Here is a 22,996-nt window from a genome sequence, read left to right on the forward strand (position 1 = left end):
CGTTCTCCCCTTGGCGTTCCTTTTTCAGGCCTATTATCCCGGGAGAAGTAAGATTTGTGGCTCTCGCAACGCTAAGCCTAACCCTCATTATTAGGACGTCTTGGAGAGGATGCTGACATCCTCCAGACGATTGGGTGTCCAATATAAGAAAGGTTTTGTAGGAGCGATGTTTGTGCAGTGCCGTGCTCCCCTTGGCATGCTTTTTCAGCCCTAGTATCACCGAAGCTGTGAGTTTTGTGGCTTTCTGTACGTGAACCCTAACCCTTACCCTAAATATTATTAACACAGAAGGCATCTTCCAGGGAAAAGGGTGATCCATATGAGAAAGTTTTTGGAGGAATAATGTTGATGTAGTGCTGTGCTCCCACTGGTATGCCCTTTTTAGTCCTAGTGTCATAGCATGTGCATGCTTTTTGGCTCTCTGAACACTAACGCTAAGCCTAATTTTTCTGGGGTCTCTTAGCTGAGGCTGACATCCTCGAGCTGAATGGGTGTGCCAGATGAGAAAGGTCTTGAAGGAGCACCGTTGGCACAGTGCCGTGCTCTCCTTGGCATGCCGTTTTCATCCCTAGTTTCCGGGAACCGCTAAGTTTTGCAGCTTTCTGAACTCTAACCCTAACCCTAACCCTAACCCTAGCCCTAGCCCTAATTTGCATTGCTTTGTGTATCTGAAGATGTATCTGCTATCCAAAAGAATATCCCAGATGAGAAACCTTTAGAAGCAGCAATGTTGGTGTAGTGCCGTGCTTCCCTTGGCAAGCCTTTTTCAGGCCTACCATCACAGGACGTCTAGGCTTTATGGCCTAGACTGAACTAGCCTCTCTGAATGCTAACTCTAACCCTAACCCTAGGTTTTGTTGCATCTCTTGGCTGAGGCTGACATGCGACTGCCAAATAGTTGTGCCAGATGAGAAAGGTGTTGAAGAAGAAATATTGTTGCACTATCCTTCTCCCCCTTGGCATTCCTTCTCGGCCCAAGTATCCCGGGAGGTGTAGGTTTTGTGCATCTCAGAAGGCTAATGCCTACCCGAACCCTAACCTTAACCCTGACCCTAACCCTCATTTGCATGGTATCATGGGTCTGAAGTTTACGTCTTCCAATGGAATGGGTGGCGCAGCTGAGGAAGGTGTTGAAGGAGCACTGTTGGTGCAGTGCCATACTCCCCTTGGCATGCCTTTTTCATCCCCATTCTCCTGGGAGGTTCAGGCTATGCAGCTCTCCGAACGCTACCCCTAGCCCTAATTTTTCTTGGCTCTTCTAGCTGAGGCTGACATCCTCGAGCTGAAGGGGTGTCCCAGGTGACAAAGGTTTTGAAGGAGCACTGTTGGTGAAGTGCCGTGCCATTCTTGGCATGCTGTTTTCACCCCTAGCATCCGGAAACCTCTCAGTTACGTTGCTTTCTGAACCCTAACCCTAAACCTAATTTGCATGGCGTCATGGAGCTGAAGACGACATCTCCTATGCAAATGGGTATCCAAGATGAGAAACTTTCTAAAGGTGCAGTGTTGGTGTAGTGCCGTGTTCCACTTGCCTTGCCTTTTTCAATGCTAGCATCATAGCACGTGTAGGCTTTCTGGCTCTCTGAATGCTAACTCTAACGGAACCCTAACCCTAACCCTAGGATTTGTTGCGTCTTTTAGCTAAGGCTGACATCCTTGAGCCGAATGGGTGTCCCAAATGAGAAAGAAGCAATTTTGGTGCAATATCATTGTCCCCTTGGCATTCCTTTTTCAGCCCTAGTATCCTAGGAGGAGTAGGCTTTGTGGCTCTCTTCAACTTAGCCCTATCTTTTAAACTAGCCATCAATCCCTAGGCATTGTAGAGCTGAGGCTGACATCCTCCAGCCGAAAGGGTGTCCCATATGACAAAGATGTTGAAGGAGCAATGCTGGTTCAGAGCCGTTCTCCCCTTGGCGTTCCTTTTTCAGGCCTATTATCCCGGGAGAAGTAAGATTTGTGGCTCTCGCAACGCTAAGCCTAACCCTCATTATTAGGACGTCTTGGAGAGGATGCTGACATCCTCCAGACGATTGGGTGTCCAATATAAGAAAGGTTTTGTAGGAGCGATGTTTGTGCAGTGCCGTGCTCCCCTTGGCATGCTTTTTCAGCCCTAGTATCACCGAAGCTGTGAGTTTTGTGGCTTTCTGTACGTGAACCCTAACCCTTACCCTAAATATTATTAACACAGAAGGCATCTTCCAGGGAAAAGGGTGATCCATATGAGAAAGTTTTTGGAGGAATAATGTTGATGTAGTGCTGTGCTCCCACTGGTATGCCCTTTTTAGTCCTAGTGTCATAGCATGTGCATGCTTTTTGGCTCTCTGAACACTAACGCTAAGCCTAATTTTTCTGGGGTCTCTTAGCTGAGGCTGACATCCTCGAGCTGAATGGGTGTGCCAGATGAGAAAGGTCTTGAAGGAGCACCGTTGGCACAGTGCCGTGCTCTCCTTGGCATGCCGTTTTCATCCCTAGTATCCGGGAACCGCTAAGTTTTGCAGCTTTCTGAACTCTAACCCTAACCCTAACCCTAACCCTAGCCCTAGCCCTAATTTGCATTGCTTTGTGTATCTGAAGATGTATCTGCTATCCAAAAGAATAGCCCAGATGAGAAACCTTTAGAAGCAGCAATGTTGGTGTAGTGCCGTGCTTCCCTTGGCAAGCCTTTTTCAGGCCTACCATCACAGGACGTCTAGGCTTTATGGCCTAGACTGAACTAGCCTCTCTGAATGCTAACTCTAACCCTAACCCTAGGTTTTGTTGCATCTCTTAGCTGAGGCTGACATGCGCCTGCCAAATAGTTGTGCCAGATGAGAAAGGTGTTGAAGAAGAAATATTGTTGCACTATCCTTCTCCCCCTTGGCATTCCTTCTCGGCCCAAGTATCCCGGGGGGTGTAGGTTTTGTGCATCTCAGAAGGCTAATGCCTACCCGAACCCTAACCTTAACCCTGACCCTAACCCTCATTTGCATGGTATCATGGGTCTGAAGTTTACGTCTTCCAATGGAATGGGTGGCGCAGCTGAGGAAGGTGTTGAAGGAGCACTGTTGGTGCAGTGCCATACTCCCCTTGGCATGCCTTTTTCATCCCCATTCTCCTGGGAGGTTCAGGCTATGCAGCTCTCCGAACGCTACCCGTAGCCCTAATTTTTCTTGGCTCTTCTAGCTGAGGCTGACATCCTCGAGCTGAAGGGGTGTCCCAGGTGACAAAGGTTTTGAAGGAGCACTGTTGGTGAAGTGCCGTGCCATTCTTGGCATGCTGTTTTCACCCCTAGCATCCGGAAACCTCTCAGTTACGTTGCTTTCTGAACCCTAACCCTAAACCTAATTTGCATGGCTTCATGGAGCTGAAGACAACATCTCCTATGCAAATGGGTATCCAAGATGAGAAACTTTCTAAAGGTGCAGTGTTGGTGTAGTGCCATGTTCCACTTGCCTTGCCTTTTTCAATGCTAGCATCATAGCACGTGTAGGCTTTCTGGCTCTCTGAATGCTAACTCTAACGGAACCCTAACCCTAACCCTAGGATTTGTTGCGTCTTTTAGCTAAGGCTGACATCCTTGAGCGGAATGGGTGTCCCAGATGAGAAAGAAGCAATTTTGGTGCAATATCATTGTCCCCTTGGCATTCCTTTTTCAGCCCTAGTATCCTAGGAGGAGTAGGCTTTGTGGCTCTCTTCAACTTAGCCCTATCTTTTAAACTAGCCATCAATCCCTAGGCATTGTAGAGCTGAGGCTGACATCCTCCAGCCGAAAGGGTGTCCCATATGACAAAGATGTTGAAGGAGCAATGCTGGTTCAGTGCCGTTCTCCCCTTGGCGTTCCTTTTTCAGGCCTATTATCCCGGGAGAAGTAAGATTTGTGGCTCTCGGAACGCTAAGCCTAACCCTCATTATTAGGACGTCTTGGAGAGGATGCTGACATCCTCCAGACGATTGGGTGTCCAATATAAGAAAGGTTTTGTAGGAGCGATGTTTGTGCAGTGCCGTGCTCCCCTTGGCATGCTTTTTCAGCCCTAGTATCACCGAAGCTGTGAGTTTTGTGGCTTTCTGTACGTGAACCCTAACCCTTACCCTAAATATTATTAACACAGAAGGCATCTTCCAGGGAAAAGGGTGATCCATATGAGAAAGTCTTTGGAGGAATAATGTTGATGTAGTGCTGTGCTCCCACTGGTATGCCCTTTTTAGTCCTAGTGTCATAGCATGTGCATGCTTTTTGGCTCTCTGAACACTAACGCTAAGCCTATTTTTTCTGGGGTCTCTTAGCTGAGGCTGACATCCTCGAGCTGAATGGGTGTGCCAGATGAGAAAGGTCTTGAAGGAGCACCGTTGGCACAGTGCCGTGCTCTCCTTGGCATGCCGTTTTCATCCCTAGTATCCGGGAACCGCTAAGTTTTGCAGCTTTCTGAACTCTAACCCTAACCCTAACCCTAACCCTAGCCCTAGCCCTAATTTGCATTGCTTTGTGTATCTGAAGATGTATCTGCTATCCAAAAGAATATCCCAGATGAGAAACCTTTAGAAGCAGCAATGTTGGTGTAGTGCCGTGCTTCCCTTGCAAGCCTTTTTCAGGCCTACCATCACAAGACGTCTAGGCTTTATGGCCTAGACTGAACTAGCCTCTCTGAATGCTAACTCTAACCCTAACCCTAGGTTTTGTTGCATCTCTTAGCTGCGGCTGACATGCGCCTGCCAAATAGTTGTGCCAGATGAGAAAGGTATTGAAGAAGAAATATTGTTGCACTATCCTTCTCCCCCTTGGCATTCCTTCTCGGCCCATGTATCCCGGGAGGTGTAGGTTTTGTGCATCTCAGAAGGCTAATGCCTACCCGAACCCTAACCTTAACCCTGACCCTAACCCTCATTTGCATGGTATCATGGGTCTGAAATTTACGTCTTCCAATGGAACGGGTGGCGCAGCTGAGGAAGGTGTTGAAGGAGCACTGTTGGTGCAGTGCCATACTCCCCTTGGCATGCCTTTTTCATCCCCATTCTCCTGGGAGGTTCAGGCTATGCAGCTCTCCGAACGCTACCCCTAGCCCTAATTTTTCTTGGCTCTTCTAGCTGAGGCTGACATCCTCGAGCTGAAGGGGTGTCCCAGGTGACAAAGGTTTTGAAGGAGCACTGTTGGTGAAGTGCCGTGCCATTCTTGGCATGCTGTTTTCACCCCTAGCATCCGGAAACCTCTCAGTTACGTTGCTTTCTGAACCCTAACCCTAAACCTAATTTGCATGGCGTCATGGAGCTGAAGACGACATCTCCTATGCAAATGGGTATCCAAGATGAGAAACTTTCTAAAGGTGCAGTGTTGGTGTAGTGCCGTGTTCCACTTGCCTTGCCTTTTTCAATGCTAGCATCATAGCACGTGTAGGCTTTCTGGCTCTCTGAATGCTAACTCTAACGGAACCCTAACCCTAACCCTAGGATTTGTTGCGTCTTTTAGCTAAGGCTGACATCCTTGAGCCGAATGGGTGTCCCAAATGAGAAAGAAGCAATTTTGGTGCAATATCATTGTCCCCTTGGCATTCCTTTTTCAGCCCTAGTATCCTAGGAGGAGTAGGCTTTGTGGCTCTCTTCAACTTAGCCCTATCTTTTAAACTAGCCATCAATCCCTAGGCATTGTAGAGCTGAGGCTGACATCCTCCAGCCGAAAGGGTGTCCCATATGACAAAGATGTTGAAGGAGCAATGCTGGTTCAGAGCCGTTCTCCCCTTGGCGTTCCTTTTTCAGGCCTATTATCCCGGGAGAAGTAAGATTTGTGGCTCTCGCAACGCTAAGCCTAACCCTCATTATTAGGACGTCTTGGAGAGGATGCTGACATCCTCCAGACGATTGGGTGTCCAATATAAGAAAGGTTTTGTAGGAGCGATGTTTGTGCAGTGCCGTGCTCCCCTTGGCATGCTTTTTCAGCCCTAGTATCACCGAAGCTGTGAGTTTTGTGGCTTTCTGTACGTGAACCCTAACCCTTACCCTAAATATTATTAACACAGAAGGCATCTTCCAGGGAAAAGGGTGATCCATATGAGAAAGTTTTTGGAGGAATAATGTTGATGTAGTGCTGTGCTCCCACTGGTATGCCCTTTTTAGTCCTAGTGTCATAGCATGTGCATGCTTTTTGGCTCTCTGAACACTAACGCTAAGCCTAATTTTTCTGGGGTCTCTTAGCTGAGGCTGACATCCTCGAGCTGAATGGGTGTGCCAGATGAGAAAGGTCTTGAAGGAGCACCGTTGGCACAGTGCCGTGCTCTCCTTGGCATGCCGTTTTCATCCCTAGTATCCGGGAACCGCTAAGTTTTGCAGCTTTCTGAACTCTAACCCTAACCCTAACCCTAACCCTAGCCCTAGCCCTAATTTGCATTGCTTTGTGTATCTGAAGATGTATCTGCTATCCAAAAGAATAGCCCAGATGAGAAACCTTTAGAAGCAGCAATGTTGGTGTAGTGCCGTGCTTCCCTTGGCAAGCCTTTTTCAGGCCTACCATCACAGGACGTCTAGGCTTTATGGCCTAGACTGAACTAGCCTCTCTGAATGCTAACTCTAACCCTAACCCTAGGTTTTGTTGCATCTCTTAGCTGAGGCTGACATGCGCCTGCCAAATAGTTGTGCCAGATGAGAAAGGTGTTGAAGAAGAAATATTGTTGCACTATCCTTCTCCCCCTTGGCATTCCTTCTCGGCCCAAGTATCCCGGGGGGTGTAGGTTTTGTGCATCTCAGAAGGCTAATGCCTACCCGAACCCTAACCTTAACCCTGACCCTAACCCTCATTTGCATGGTATCATGGGTCTGAAGTTTACGTCTTCCAATGGAATGGGTGGCGCAGCTGAGGAAGGTGTTGAAGGAGCACTGTTGGTGCAGTGCCATACTCCCCTTGGCATGCCTTTTTCATCCCCATTCTCCTGGGAGGTTCAGGCTATGCAGCTCTCCGAACGCTACCCGTAGCCCTAATTTTTCTTGGCTCTTCTAGCTGAGGCTGACATCCTCGAGCTGAAGGGGTGTCCCAGGTGACAAAGGTTTTGAAGGAGCACTGTTGGTGAAGTGCCGTGCCATTCTTGGCATGCTGTTTTCACCCCTAGCATCCGGAAACCTCTCAGTTACGTTGCTTTCTGAACCCTAACCCTAAACCTAATTTGCATGGCTTCATGGAGCTGAAGACAACATCTCCTATGCAAATGGGTATCCAAGATGAGAAACTTTCTAAAGGTGCAGTGTTGGTGTAGTGCCATGTTCCACTTGCCTTGCCTTTTTCAATGCTAGCATCATAGCACGTGTAGGCTTTCTGGCTCTCTGAATGCTAACTCTAACGGAACCCTAACCCTAACCCTAGGATTTGTTGCGTCTTTTAGCTAAGGCTGACATCCTTGAGCGGAATGGGTGTCCCAGATGAGAAAGAAGCAATTTTGGTGCAATATCATTGTCCCCTTGGCATTCCTTTTTCAGCCCTAGTATCCTAGGAGGAGTAGGCTTTGTGGCTCTCTTCAACTTAGCCCTATCTTTTAAACTAGCCATCAATCCCTAGGCATTGTAGAGCTGAGGCTGACATCCTCCAGCCGAAAGGGTGTCCCATATGACAAAGATGTTGAAGGAGCAATGCTGGTTCAGTGCCGTTCTCCCCTTGGCGTTCCTTTTTCAGGCCTATTATCCCGGGAGAAGTAAGATTTGTGGCTCTCGGAACGCTAAGCCTAACCCTCATTATTAGGACGTCTTGGAGAGGATGCTGACATCCTCCAGACGATTGGGTGTCCAATATAAGAAAGGTTTTGTAGGAGCGATGTTTGTGCAGTGCCGTGCTCCCCTTGGCATGCTTTTTCAGCCCTAGTATCACCGAAGCTGTGAGTTTTGTGGCTTTCTGTACGTGAACCCTAACCCTTACCCTAAATATTATTAACACAGAAGGCATCTTCCAGGGAAAAGGGTGATCCATATGAGAAAGTCTTTGGAGGAATAATGTTGATGTAGTGCTGTGCTCCCACTGGTATGCCCTTTTTAGTCCTAGTGTCATAGCATGTGCATGCTTTTTGGCTCTCTGAACACTAACGCTAAGCCTATTTTTTCTGGGGTCTCTTAGCTGAGGCTGACATCCTCGAGCTGAATGGGTGTGCCAGATGAGAAAGGTCTTGAAGGAGCACCGTTGGCACAGTGCCGTGCTCTCCTTGGCATGCCGTTTTCATCCCTAGTATCCGGGAACCGCTAAGTTTTGCAGCTTTCTGAACTCTAACCCTAACCCTAACCCTAACCCTAGCCCTAGCCCTAATTTGCATTGCTTTGTGTATCTGAAGATGTATCTGCTATCCAAAAGAATATCCCAGATGAGAAACCTTTAGAAGCAGCAATGTTGGTGTAGTGCCGTGCTTCCCTTGCAAGCCTTTTTCAGGCCTACCATCACAAGACGTCTAGGCTTTATGGCCTAGACTGAACTAGCCTCTCTGAATGCTAACTCTAACCCTAACCCTAGGTTTTGTTGCATCTCTTAGCTGCGGCTGACATGCGCCTGCCAAATAGTTGTGCCAGATGAGAAAGGTATTGAAGAAGAAATATTGTTGCACTATCCTTCTCCCCCTTGGCATTCCTTCTCGGCCCATGTATCCCGGGAGGTGTAGGTTTTGTGCATCTCAGAAGGCTAATGCCTACCCGAACCCTAACCTTAACCCTGACCCTAACCCTCATTTGCATGGTATCATGGGTCTGAAATTTACGTCTTCCAATGGAACGGGTGGCGCAGCTGAGGAAGGTGTTGAAGGAGCACTGTTGGTGCAGTGCCATACTCCCCTTGGCATGCCTTTTTCATCCCCATTCTCCTGGGAGGTTCAGGCTATGCAGCTCTCCGAACGCTACCCGTAGCCCTAATTTTTCTTGGCTCTTCTAGCTGAGGCTGACATCCTTGAGCTGAAGGGGTGTCCCAGGTGACAAAGGTTTTGAAGGAGCACTGTTGGTGAAGTGCCGTGCCATTCTTGGCATGCTGTTTTCACCCCTAGCATCCGGAAACCTCTCAGTTACGTTGCTTTCTGAACCCTAACCCTAAACCTAATTTGCATGGCGTCATGGAGCTGAAGACGACATCTCCTATGCAAATGGGTATCCAAGATGAGAAACTTTCTAAAGGTGCAGTGTTGGTGTAGTGCCGTGTTCCACTTGCCTTGCCTTTATCAATGCTAGCATCATAGCACGTGTAGGCTTTCTGGCTCTCTGAATGCTAACTCTAACGGAACCCTAACCCTAACCCTAGGATTTGTTGCGTCTTTTAGCTAAGGCTGACATCCTTGAGCCGAATGGGTGTCCCAGATGAGAAAGAAGCAATTTTGGTGCAATATCATTGTCCCCTTGGCATTCCTTTTTCAGCCCTAGTATCCTAGGAGGAGTAGGCTTTGTGGCTCTCTTCAACTTAGCCCTATCTTTTAAACTAGCCATCAATCCCTAGGCATTGTAGAGCTGAGGCTGACATCCTCCAGCCGAAAGGGTGTCCCATATGACAAAGATGTTGAAGGAGCAATGCTGGTTCAGAGCCGTTCTCCCCTTGGCGTTCCTTTTTCAGGCCTATTATCCCGGGAGAAGTAAGATTTGTGGCTCTCGCAACGCTAAGCCTAACCCTCATTATTAGGACGTCTTGGAGAGGATGCTGACATCCTCCAGACGATTGGGTGTCCAATATAAGAAAGGTTTTGTAGGAGCGATGTTTGTGCAGTGCCGTGCTCCCCTTGGCATGCTTTTTCAGCCCTAGTATCACCGAAGCTGTGAGTTTTGTGGCTTTCTGTACGTGAACCCTAACCCTTACCCTAAATATTATTAACACAGAAGGCATCTTCCAGGGAAAAGGGTGATCCATATGAGAAAGTTTTTGGAGGAATAATGTTGATGTAGTGCTGTGCTCCCACTGGTATGCCCTTTTTAGTCCTAGTGTCATAGCATGTGCATGCTTTTTGGCTCTCTGAACACTAACGCTAAGCCTAATTTTTCTGGGGTCTCTTAGCTGAGGCTGACATCCTCGAGCTGAATGGGTGTGCCAGATGAGAAAGGTCTTGAAGGAGCACCGTTGGCACAGTGCCGTGCTCTCCTTGGCATGCCGTTTTCATCCCTAGTTTCCGGGAACCGCTAAGTTTTGCAGCTTTCTGAACTCTAACCCTAACCCTAACCCTAACCCTAGCCCTAGCCCTAATTTGCATTGCTTTGTGTATCTGAAGATGTATCTGCTATCCAAAAGAATATCCCAGATGAGAAACCTTTAGAAGCAGCAATGTTGGTGTAGTGCCGTGCTTCCCTTGGCAAGCCTTTTTCAGGCCTACCATCACAGGACGTCTAGGCTTTATGGCCTAGACTGAACTAGCCTCTCTGAATGCTAACTCTAACCCTAACCCTAGGTTTTGTTGCATCTCTTGGCTGAGGCTGACATGCGCCTGCCAAATAGTTGTGCCAGATGAGAAAGGTGTTGAAGAAGAAATATTGTTGCACTATCCTTCTCCCCCTTGGCATTCCTTCTCGGCCCAAGTATCCCGGGAGGTGTATGTTTTGTGCATCTCAGAAGGCTAATGCCTACCCGAACCCTAACCTTAACCCTGACCCTAACCCTCATTTGCATGGTATCATGGGTCTGAAGTTTACGTCTTCCAATGGAACGGGTGGCGCAGCTGAGGAAGGTGTTGAAGGAGCACTGTTGGTGCAGTGCCATACTCCCCTTGGCATGCCTTTTTCATCCCCATTCTCCTGGGAGGTTCAGGCTATGCAGCTCTCCGAACGCTACCCGTAGCCCTAATTTTTCTTGGCTCTTCTAGCTGAGGCTGACATCCTTGAGCTGAAGGGGTGTCCCAGGTGACAAAGGTTTTGAAGGAGCACTGTTGGTGAAGTGCCGTGCCATTCTTGGCATGCTGTTTTCACCCCTAGCATCCGGAAACCTCTCAGTTACGTTGCTTTCTGAACCCTAACCCTAAACCTAATTTGCATGGCGTCATGGAGCTGAAGACGACATCTCCTATGCAAATGGGTATCCAAGATGAGAAACTTTCTAAAGGTGCAGTGTTGGTGTAGTGCCGTGTTCCACTTGCCTTGCCTTTATCAATGCTAGCATCATAGCACATGTAGGCTTTCTGGCTCTCTGAATGCTAACTCTAACGGAACCCTAACCCTAACCCTAGGATTTGTTGCGTCTTTTAGCTAAGGCTGACATCCTTGAGCCGAATGGGTGTCCCAGATGAGAAAGAAGCAATTTTGGTGCAATATCATTGTCCCCTTGGCATTCCTTTTTCAGCCCTAGTATCCTAGGAGGAGTAGGCTTTGTGGCTCTCTTCAACTTAGCCCTATCTTTTAAACTAGCCATCAATCCCTAGGCATTGTAGAGCTGAGGCTGACATCCTCCAGCCGAAAGGGTGTCCCATATGACAAAGATGTTGAAGGAGCAATGCTGGTTCAGAGCCGTTCTCCCCTTGGCGTTCCTTTTTCAGGCCTATTATCCCGGGAGAAGTAAGATTTGTGGCTCTCGCAACGCTAAGCCTAACCCTCATTATTAGGACGTCTTGGAGAGGATGCTGACATCCTCCAGACGATTGGGTGTCCAATATAAGAAAGGTTTTGTAGGAGCGATGTTTGTGCAGTGCCGTGCTCCCCTTGGCATGCTTTTTCAGCCCTAGTATCACCGAAGCTGTGAGTTTTGTGGCTTTCTGTACGTGAACCCTAACCCTTACCCTAAATATTATTAACACAGAAGGCATCTTCCAGGGAAAAGGGTGATCCATATGAGAAAGTTTTTGGAGGAATAATGTTGATGTAGTGCTGTGCTCCCACTGGTATGCCCTTTTTAGTCCTAGTGTCATAGCATGTGCATGCTTTTTGGCTCTCTGAACACTAACGCTAAGCCTAATTTTTCTGGGGTCTCTTAGCTGAGGCTGACATCCTCGAGCTGAATGGGTGTGCCAGATGAGAAAGGTCTTGAAGGAGCACCGTTGGCACAGTGCCGTGCTCTCCTTGGCATGCCGTTTTCATCCCTAGTTTCCGGGAACCGCTAAGTTTTGCAGCTTTCTGAACTCTAACCCTAACCCTAACCCTAACCCTAGCCCTAGCCCTAATTTGCATTGCTTTGTGTATCTGAAGATGTATCTGCTATCCAAAAGAATATCCCAGATGAGAAACCTTTAGAAGCAGCAATGTTGGTGTAGTGCCGTGCTTCCCTTGGCAAGCCTTTTTCAGGCCTACCATCACAGGACGTCTAGGCTTTATGGCCTAGACTGAACTAGCCTCTCTGAATGCTAACTCTAACCCTAACCCTAGGTTTTGTTGCATCTCTTGGCTGAGGCTGACATGCGCCTGCCAAATAGTTGTGCCAGATGAGAAAGGTGTTGAAGAAGAAATATTGTTGCACTATCCTTCTCCCCCTTGGCATTCCTTCTCGGCCCAAGTATCCCGGGAGGTGTATGTTTTGTGCATCTCAGAAGGCTAATGCCTACCCGAACCCTAACCTTAACCCTGACCCTAACCCTCATTTGCATGGTATCATGGGTCTGAAGTTTACGTCTTCCAATGGAATGGGTGGCGCAGCTGAGGAAGGTGTTGAAGGAGCACTGTTGGTGCAGTGCCATACTCCCCTTGGCATGCCTTTTTCATCCCCATTCTCCTGGGAGGTTCAGGCTATGCAGCTCTCCGAACGCTACCCCTAGCCCTAATTTTTCTTGGCTCTTCTAGCTGAGGCTGACATCCTCGAGCTGAAGGGGTGTCCCAGGTGACAAAGGTTTTGAAGGAGCACTGTTGGTGAAGTGCCGTGCCATTCTTGGCATGCTGTTTTCACCCCTAGCATCCGGAAACCTCTCAGTTACGTTGCTTTCTGAACCCTAACCCTAAACCTAATTTGCATGGCGTCATGGAGCTGAAGACGACATTTCCTATGCAAATGGGTATCCAAGATGAGAAACTTTCTAAAGGTGCAGTGTTGGTGTAGTGCCGTGTTCCACTTGCCTTGCCTTTTTCAATGCTAGCATCATAGCACGTGTAGGCTTTCTGGCTCTCTGAATGCTAACTCTAACGGAACCCTAACCCTAACCCTAGGATTTGTTGCGTCTTTTAGCTAAGGCTGACATCCTTGAGCCGAATGGGTGTCCCAGATGAGAAAGAAGCAATTTTGGTGCAATATCATTGTCCCCTTGGCATTCCTTTTTCAGCCCTAGTATCCTAGGAGGAGTAGGCTTTGTGGCTCTCTTCAACTTAGCCCTATCTTTTAAACTAGCCATCAATCCCTAGGCATTGTAGAGCTGAGGCTGACATCCTCCAGCCGAAAGGGTGTCCCATATGACAAAGATGTTGAAGGAGCAATGCTGGTTCAGAGCCGTTCTCCCCTTGGCGTTCCTTTTTCAGGCCTATTATCCCGGGAGAAGTAAGATTTGTGGCTCTCGGAACGCTAAGCCTAACCCTCATTATTAGGACGTCTTGGAGAGGATGCTGACATCCTCCAGACGATTGGGTGTCCAATATAAGAAAGGTTTTGTAGGAGCGATGTTTGTGCAGTGCCGTGCTCCCCTTGGCATGCTTTTTCAGCCCTAGTATCACCGAAGCTGTGAGTTTTGTGGCTTTCTGTACGTGAACCCTAACCCTTACCCTAAATATTATTAACACAGAAGGCATCTTCCAGGGAAAAGGGTGATCCATATGAGAAAGTTTTTGGAGGAATAATGTTGATGTAGTGCTGTGCTCCCACTGGTATGCCCTTTTTAGTCCTAGTGTCATAGCATGTGCATGCTTTTTGGCTCTCTGAACACTAACGCTAAGCCTAATTTTTCTGGGGTCTCTTAGCTGAGGCTGACATCCTCGAGCTGAATGGGTGTGCCAGATGAGAAAGGTCTTGAAGGAGCACCGTTGGCACAGTGCCGTGCTCTCCTTGGCATGCCGTTTTCATCCCTAGTATCCGGGAACCGCTAAGTTTTGCAGCTTTCTGAACTCTAACCCTAACCCTAACCCTAACCCTAGCCCTAGCCCTAATTTGCATTGCTTTGTGTATCTGAAGATGTATCTGCTATCCAAAAGAATATCCCAGATGAGAAACCTTTAGAAGCAGCAATGTTGGTGTAGTGCCGTGCTTCCCTTGGCAAGCCTTTTTCAGGCCTACCATCACAGGACGTCTAGGCTTTATGGCCTAGACTGAACTAGCCTCTCTGAATGCTAACTCTAACCCTAACCCTAGGTTTTGTTGCATCTCTTAGCTGAGGCTGACATGCGCCTGCCAAATAGTTGTGCCAGATGAGAAAGGTGTTGAAGAAGAAATATTGTTGCACTATCCTTCTCCCCCTTGGCATTCCTTCTCGGCCCAAGTATCCCGGGGGGTGTAGGTTTTGTGCATCTCAGAAGGCTAATGCCTACCCGAACCCTAACCTTAACCCTGACCCTAACCCTCATTTGCATGGTATCATGGGTCTGAAGTTTACGTCTTCCAATGGAATGGGTGGCGCAGCTGAGGAAGGTGTTGAAGGAGCACTGTTGGTGCAGTGCCATACTCCCCTTGGCATGCCTTTTTCATCCCCATTCTCCTGGGAGGTTCAGGCTATGCAGCTCTCCGAACGCTACCCGTAGCCCTAATTTTTCTTGGCTCTTCTAGCTGAGGCTGACATCCTCGAGCTGAAGGGGTGTCCCAGGTGACAAAGGTTTTGAAGGAGCACTGTTGGTGAAGTGCCGTGCCATTCTTGGCATGCTGTTTTCACCCCTAGCATCCGGAAACCTCTCAGTTACGTTGCTTTCTGAACCCTAACCCTAAACCTAATTTGCATGGCTTCATGGAGCTGAAGACAACATCTCCTATGCAAATGGGTATCCAAGATGAGAAACTTTCTAAAGGTGCAGTGTTGGTGTAGTGCCATGTTCCACTTGCCTTGCCTTTTTCAATGCTAGCATCATAGCACGTGTAGGCTTTCTGGCTCTCTGAATGCTAACTCTAACGGAACCCTAACCCTAACCCTAGGATTTGTTGCGTCTTTTAGCTAAGGCTGACATCCTTGAGCGGAATGGGTGTCCCAGATGAGAAAGAAGCAATTTTGGTGCAATATCATTGTCCCCTTGGCATTCCTTTTTCAGCCCTAGTATCCTAGGAGGAGTAGGCTTTGTGGCTCTCTTCAACTTAGCCCTATCTTTTAAACTAGCCATCAATCCCTAGGCATTGTAGAGCTGAGGCTGACATCCTCCAGCCGAAAGGGTGTCCCATATGACAAAGATGTTGAAGGAGCAATGCTGGTTCAGTGCCGTTCTCCCCTTGGCGTTCCTTTTTCAGGCCTATTATCCCGGGAGAAGTAAGATTTGTGGCTCTCGGAACGCTAAGCCTAACCCTCATTATTAGGACGTCTTGGAGAGGATGCTGACATCCTCCAGACGATTGGGTGTCCAATATAAGAAAGGTTTTGTAGGAGCGATGTTTGTGCAGTGCCGTGCTCCCCTTGGCATGCTTTTTCAGCCCTAGTATCACCGAAGCTGTGAGTTTTGTGGCTTTCTGTACGTGAACCCTAACCCTTACCCTAAATATTATTAACACAGAAGGCATCTTCCAGGGAAAAGGGTGATCCATATGAGAAAGTCTTTGGAGGAATAATGTTGGTGTAGTGCTGTGCTCCCACTGGTATGCCCTTTTTAGTCCTAGTGTCATAGCATGTGCATGCTTTTTGGCTCTCTGAACACTAACGCTAAGCCTATTTTTTCTGGGGTCTCTTAGCTGAGGCTGACATCCTCGAGCTGAATGGGTGTGCCAGATGAGAAAGGTCTTGAAGGAGCACCGTTGGCACAGTGCCGTGCTCTCCTTGGCATGCCGTTTTCATCCCTAGTATCCGGGAACCGCTAAGTTTTGCAGCTTTCTGAACTCTAACCCTAACCCTAACCCTAACCCTAGCCCTAGCCCTAATTTGCATTGCTTTGTGTATCTGAAGATGTATCTGCTATCCAAAAGAATATCCCAGATGAGAAACCTTTAGAAGCAGCAATGTTGGTGTAGTGCCGTGCTTCCCTTGGCAAGCCTTTTTCAGGCCTACCATCACAGGACGTCTAGGCTTTATGGCCTAGACTGAACTAGCCTCTCTGAATGCTAACTCTAACCCTAACCCTAGGTTTTGTTGCATCTCTTAGCTGAGGCTGACATGCGCCTGCCAAATAGTTGTGCCAGATGAGAAAGGTGTTGAAGAAGAAATATTGTTGCACTATCCTTCTCCCCCTTGGCAGTCCTTCTCGGCCCAAGTATCCCGGGAGGTGTAGGTTTTGTGCATCTCAGAAGGCTAATGCCTACCCGAACCCTAACCTTAACCCTGACCCTAACCCTCATTTGCATGGTATCATGGGTCTGAAGTTTACGTCTTCCAATGGAATGGGTGGCGCAGCTGAGGAAGGTGTTGAAGGAGCACTGTTGGTGCAGTGCCATACTCCCCTTGGCATGCCTTTTTCATCCCCATTCTCCTGGGAGGTTCAGGCTATGCAGCTCTCCGAACGCTACCCCTAGCCCTAATTTTTCTTGGCTCTTCTAGCTGAGGCTGACATCCTCGAGCTGAAGGGGTGTCCCAGGTGACAAAGGTTTTGAAGGAGCACTGTTGGTGAAGTGCCGTGCCATTCTTGGCATGCTGTTTTCACCCCTAGCATCCGGAAACCTCTCAGTTACGTTGCTTTCTGAACCCTAACCCTAAACCTAATTTGCATGGCGTCATGGAGCTGAAGACGACATCTCCTATGCAAATGGGTATCCAAGATGAGAAACTTTCTAAAGGTGCAGTGTTGGTGTAGTGCCGTGTTCCACTTGCCTTGCCTTTTTCAATGCTAGCATCATAGCACGTGTAGGCTTTCTGGCTCTCTGAATGCTAACTCTAACGGAACCCTAACCCTAACCCTAGGATTTGTTGCGTCTTTTAGCTAAGGCTGACATCCTTGAGCCGAATGGGTGTCCCAGATGAGAAAGAAGCAATTTTGGTGCAATATCATTGTCCCCTTGGCATTCCTTTTTCAGCCCTAGTATCCTAGGAGGAGTAGGCTTTGTGGCTCTCTTCAACTTAGCCCTATCTTTTAAACTAGCCATCAATCCCTAGGCATTGTAGAGCTGAGGCTGACATCCTCCAGCCGAAAGGGTGTCCCATATGACAAAGATGTTGAAGGAGCAATGCTGGTTCAGAGCCGTTCTCCCCTTGGCGTTCCTTTTTCAGGCCTATTATCCCGGGAGAAGTAAGATTTGTGGCTCTCGGAACGCTAAGCCTAACCCTCATTATTAGGACGTCTTGGAGAGGATGCTGACATCCTCCAGACGATTGGGTGTCCAATATAAGAAAGGTTTTGTAGGAGCGATGTTTGTGCAGTGCCGTGCTCCCCTTGGCATGCTTTTTCAGCCCTAGTATCACCGAAGCTGTGAGTTTTGTGGCTTTCTGTACGTGAACCCTAACCCTTACCCTAAATATTATTAACACAGAAGGCATCTTCCAGGGAAAAGGGTGATCCATATGAGAAAGTTTTTGGAGGAATAATGTTGATGTAGTGCTGTGCTCCCACTGGTATGCCCTTTTTAGTCCTAGTGTCATAGCATGTGCATGCTTTTTGGCTCTCTGAACACTAACGCTAAGCCTAATTTTTCTGGGGTCTCTTAGCTGAGGCTGACATCCTCGAGCTGAATGGGTGTGCCAGATGAGAAAGGTCTTGAAGGAGCACCGTTGGCACAGTGCCGTGCTCTCCTTGGCATGCCGTTTTCATCCCTAGTATCCGGGAACCGCTAAGTTTTGCAGCTTTCTGAACTCTAACCCTAACCCTAACCCTAACCCTAGCCCTAGCCCTAATTTGCATTGCTTTGTGTATCTGAAGATGTATCTGCTATCCAAAAGAATATCCCAGATGAGAAACCTTTAGAAGCAGCAATGTTGGTGTAGTGCCGTGCTTCCCTTGGCAAGCCTTTTTCAGGCCTACCATCACAGGACGTCTAGGCTTTATGGCCTAGACTGAACTAGCCTCTCTGAATGCTAACTCTAACCCTAACCCTAGGTTTTGTTGCATCTCTTAGCTGAGGCTGACATGCGCCTGCCAAATAGTTGTGCCAGATGAGAAAGGTGTTGAAGAAGAAATATTGTTGCACTATCCTTCTCCCCCTTGGCATTCCTTCTCGGCCCAAGTATCCCGGGGGGTGTAGGTTTTGTGCATCTCAGAAGGCTAATGCCTACCCGAACCCTAACCTTAACCCTGACCCTAACCCTCATTTGCATGGTATCATGGGTCTGAAGTTTACGTCTTCCAATGGAATGGGTGGCGCAGCTGAGGAAGGTGTTGAAGGAGCACTGTTGGTGCAGTGCCATACTCCCCTTGGCATGCCTTTTTCATCCCCATTCTCCTGGGAGGTTCAGGCTATGCAGCTCTCCGAACGCTACCCGTAGCCCTAATTTTTCTTGGCTCTTCTAGCTGAGGCTGACATCGTCGAGCTGAAGGGGTGTCCCAGGTGACAAAGGTTTTGAAGGAGCACTGTTGGTGAAGTGCCGTGCCATTCTTGGCATGCTGTTTTCACCCCTAGCATCCGGAAACCTCTCAGTTACGTTGCTTTCTGAACCCTAACCCTAAACCTAATTTGCATGGCTTCATGGAGCTGAAGACAACATCTCCTATGCAAATGGGTATCCAAGATGAGAAACTTTCTAAAGGTGCAGTGTTGGTGTAGTGCCATGTTCCACTTGCCTTGCCTTTTTCAATGCTAGCATCATAGCACGTGTAGGCTTTCTGGCTCTCTGAATGCTAACTCTAACGGAACCCTAACCCTAACCCTAGGATTTGTTGCGTCTTTTAGCTAAGGCTGACATCCTTGAGCGGAATGGGTGTCCCAGATGAGAAAGAAGCAATTTTGGTGCAATATCATTGTCCCCTTGGCATTCCTTTCTCAGCCCTAGTATCCTAGGAGGAGTAGGCTTTGTGGCTCTCTTCAACTTAGCCCTATCTTTTAAACTAGCCATCAATCCCTAGGCATTGTAGAGCTGAGGCTGACATCCTCCAGCCGAAAGGGTGTCCCATATGACAAAGATGTTGAAGGAGCAATGCTGGTTCAGTGCCGTTCTCCCCTTGGCGTTCCTTTTTCAGGCCTATTATCCCGGGAGAAGTAAGATTTGTGGCTCTCGGAACGCTAAGCCTAACCCTCATTATTAGGACGTCTTGGAGAGGATGCTGACATCCTCCAGACGATTGGGTGTCCAATATAAGAAAGGTTTTGTAGGAGCGATGTTTGTGCAGTGCCGTGCTCCCCTTGGCATGCTTTTTCAGCCCTAGTATCACCGAAGCTGTGAGTTTTGTGGCTTTCTGTACGTGAACCCTAACCCTTACCCTAAATATTATTAACACAGAAGGCATCTTCCAGGGAAAAGGGTGATCCATATGAGAAAGTCTTTGGAGGAATAATGTTGGTGTAGTGCTGTGCTCCCACTGGTATGCCCTTTTTAGTCCTAGTGTCATAGCATGTGCATGCTTTTTGGCTCTCTGAACACTAACGCTAAGCCTATTTTTTCTGGGGTCTCTTAGCTGAGGCTGACATCCTCGAGCTGAATGGGTGTGCCAGATGAGAAAGGTCTTGAAGGAGCACCGTTGGCACAGTGCCGTGCTCTCCTTGGCATGCCGTTTTCATCCCTAGTATCCGGGAACCGCTAAGTTTTGCAGCTTTCTGAACTCTAACCCTAACCCTAACCCTAACCCTAGCCCTAGCCCTAATTTGCATTGCTTTGTGTATCTGAAGATGTATCTGCTATCCAAAAGAATATCCCAGATGAGAAACCTTTAGAAGCAGCAATGTTGGTGTAGTGCCGTGCTTCCCTTGGCAAGCCTTTTTCAGGCCTACCATCACAGGACGTCTAGGCTTTATGGCCTAGACTGAACTAGCCTCTCTGAATGCTAACTCTAACACTAACCCTAGGTTTTGTTGCATCTCTTAGCTGAGGCTGACATGCGCCTGCCAAATAGTTGTGCCAGATGAGAAAGGTGTTGAAGAAGAAATATTGTTGCACTATCCTTCTCCCCCTTGGCAGTCCTTCTCGGCCCAAGTATCCCGGGAGGTGTAGGTTTTGTGCATCTCAGAAGGCTAATGCCTACCCGAACCCTAACCTTAACCCTGACCCTAACCCTCATTTGCATGGTATCATGGGTCTGAAGTTTACGTCTTCCAATGGAATGGGTGGCGCAGCTGAGGAAGGTGTTGAAGGAGCACTGTTGGTGCAGTGCCATACTCCCCTTGGCATGCCTTTTTCATCCCCATTCTCCTGGGAGGTTCAGGCTATGCAGCTCTCCGAACGCTACCCCTAGCCCTAATTTTTCTTGGCTCTTCTAGCTGAGGCTGACATCCTTGAGCTGAAGGGGTGTCCCAGGTGACAAAGGTTTTGAAGGAGCACTGTTGGTGAAGTGCCGTGCCATTCTTGGCATGCTGTTTTCACCCCTAGCATCCGGAAACCTCTCAGTTACGTTGCTTTCTGAACCCTAACCCTAAACCTAATTTGCATGGCGTCATGGAGCTGAAGACGACATCTCCTATGCAAATGGGTATCCAAGATGAGAAACTTTCTAAAGGTGCAGTGTTGGTGTAGTGCCGTGTTCCACTTGCCTTGCCTTTTTCAATGCTAGCATCATAGCACGTGTAGGCTTTCTGGCTCTCTGAATGCTAACTCTAACGGAACCCTAACCCTAACCCTAGGATTTGTTGCGTCTTTTAGCTAAGGCTGACATCCTTGAGCCGAATGGGTGTCCCAGATGAGAAAGAAGCAATTTTGGTGCAATATCATTGTCCCCTTGGCATTCCTTTTTCAGCCCTAGTATCCTAGGAGGAGTAGGCTTTGTGGCTCTCTTCAACTTAGCCCTATCTTTTAAACTAGCCATCAATCCCTAGGCATTGTAGAGCTGAGGCTGACATCCTCCAGCCGAAAGGGTGTCCCATATGACAAAGATGTTGAAGGAGCAATGCTGGTTCAGAGCCGTTCTCCCCTTGGCGTTCCTTTTTCAGGCCTATTATCCCGGGAGAAGTAAGATTTGTGGCTCTCGCAACGCTAAGCCTAACCCTCATTATTAGGACGTCTTGGAGAGGATGCTGACATCCTCCAGACGATTGGGTGTCCAATATAAGAAAGGTTTTGTAGGAGCGATGTTTGTGCAGTGCCGTGCTTCCCTTGGCATGCTTTTTCAGCCCTAGTATCACCGAAGCTGTGAGTTTTGTGGCTTTCTGTACGTGAACCCTAACCCTTACCCTAAATATTATTAACACAGAAGGCATCTTCCAGGGAAAAGGGTGATCCATATGAGAAAGTTTTTGGAGGAATAATGTTGATGTAGTGCTGTGCTCCCACTGGTATGCCCTTTTTAGTCCTAGTGTCATAGCATGTGCATGCTTTTTGGCTCTCTGAACACTAACGCTAAGCCTAATTTTTCTGGGGTCTCTTAGCTGAGGCTGACATCCTCGAGCTGAATGGGTGTGCCAGATGAGAAAGGTCTTGAAGGAGCACCGTTGGCACAGTGCCGTGCTCTCCTTGGCATGCCGTTTTCATCCCTAGTATCCGGGAACCTCTCAGTTTTGCAGCTTTCTGAACTCTAACCCTAACCCTAACCCTAACCCTAGCCCTAGCCCTAATTTGCATTGCTTTGTGTATCTGAAGATGTATCTGCTATCCAAAAGAATATCCCAGATGAGAAACCTTTAGAAGCAGCAATGTTGGTGTAGTGCCGTGCTTCCCTTGGGAAGCCTTTTACAGGCCTACCGTCACAGGACGTCTAGGCTTTATGGCCTAGACTGAACTAGCCTCTCTGAATGCTAACTCTAACCCTAACCCTAGGTTTTGTTGCATCTCTTAGCTGAGGCTGACATGCGCCTGCCAAATAGTTGTGCCAGATGTGAGAGGTATTGAAGAAGAAATATTGTTGCACTATCGTTCTACCCCTTGGCATTCCTTCTCGGCCCAAGTATCCCGGGAGGTGTAGGTTTTGTGCATCTCAGAAGGCTAATGCCTACCCGAACCCTAACCTTAACCCTGACCCTAACCCTCATTTGCATGGTATCATGGGTCTGAAATTTTCGTCTTCCAATGGAATTTGTGGCGCAGCTGAGGAAGGTGTTGAAGGAGCACTGTTGGTGCAGTGCCATACTCCCCTTGGCATGCCTTTTTCATCCCCATTCTCCTGGGAGGTTCAGGCTATGCAGCTCTCCGAACGCTACCCCTAGCCCTAACTTTTCTTGGCTCTTCTAGCTGAGGCTGACATCCTCGAGCTGAAGGGGTGTCCCAGGTGACAAAGGTTTTGAAGGAGCACTGTTGGTGAAGTGCCGTGCCATTCTTGGCATGCTGTTTTCACCCCTAGCATCCGGAAACCTCTCAGTTACGTTGCTTTCTGAACCCTAACCCTAAACCTAATTTGCATGGCGTCATGGAGCTGAAGACGACATCTCCTATGCAAATGGGTATCCAAGATGAGAAACTTTCTAAAGGTGCAGTGTTGGTGTAGTGCCGTGTTCCACTTGCCTTGCCCTTTTCAATGCTAGCATCATAGCACGTGTAGGCTTTCTGGCTCTCTGAATGCTAACTCTAACGGAACCCTAACCCTAACCCTAGGATTTGTTGCGTCTTTTAGCTTAGGCTGACATCCTTGAGCGGAATGGGTGTCCCAGATGAGAAAGAAGCAATTTTGGTGCAATATCATTGTCCCCTTGGCATTCCTTTTTCAGCCCTAGTATCCTAGGAGGAGTAGGCTTTGTGGCTCTCTTCAACTTAGCCCTATCTTTTAAACTAGCCATCAATCCCTAGGCATTGTAGAGCTGAGGCTGACATCCTCCAGCCGAAAGGGTGTCCCATATGACAAAGATGTTGAAGGAGCAATGCTGGTTCAGAGCCGTTCTCCCCTTGGCGTTCCTTTTTCAGGCCTATTATCCGGGGAGAAGTAAGATTTGTGGCTCTCGGAACGCTAAGCCTAACCCTCATTATTAGGACGTCTTGGAGAGGATGCTGACATCCTCCAGACGATTGGGTGTCCAATATAAGAAAGGTTTTGTAGGAGCGATGTTTGTGCAGTGCCGTGCTCCCCTTGGCAT

This window comes from Lathamus discolor, chromosome 2, assembly GCF_037157495.1.
Source record: "Lathamus discolor isolate bLatDis1 chromosome 2, bLatDis1.hap1, whole genome shotgun sequence".
Taxonomy (NCBI): Eukaryota; Metazoa; Chordata; class Aves; order Psittaciformes; family Psittacidae; genus Lathamus; species Lathamus discolor.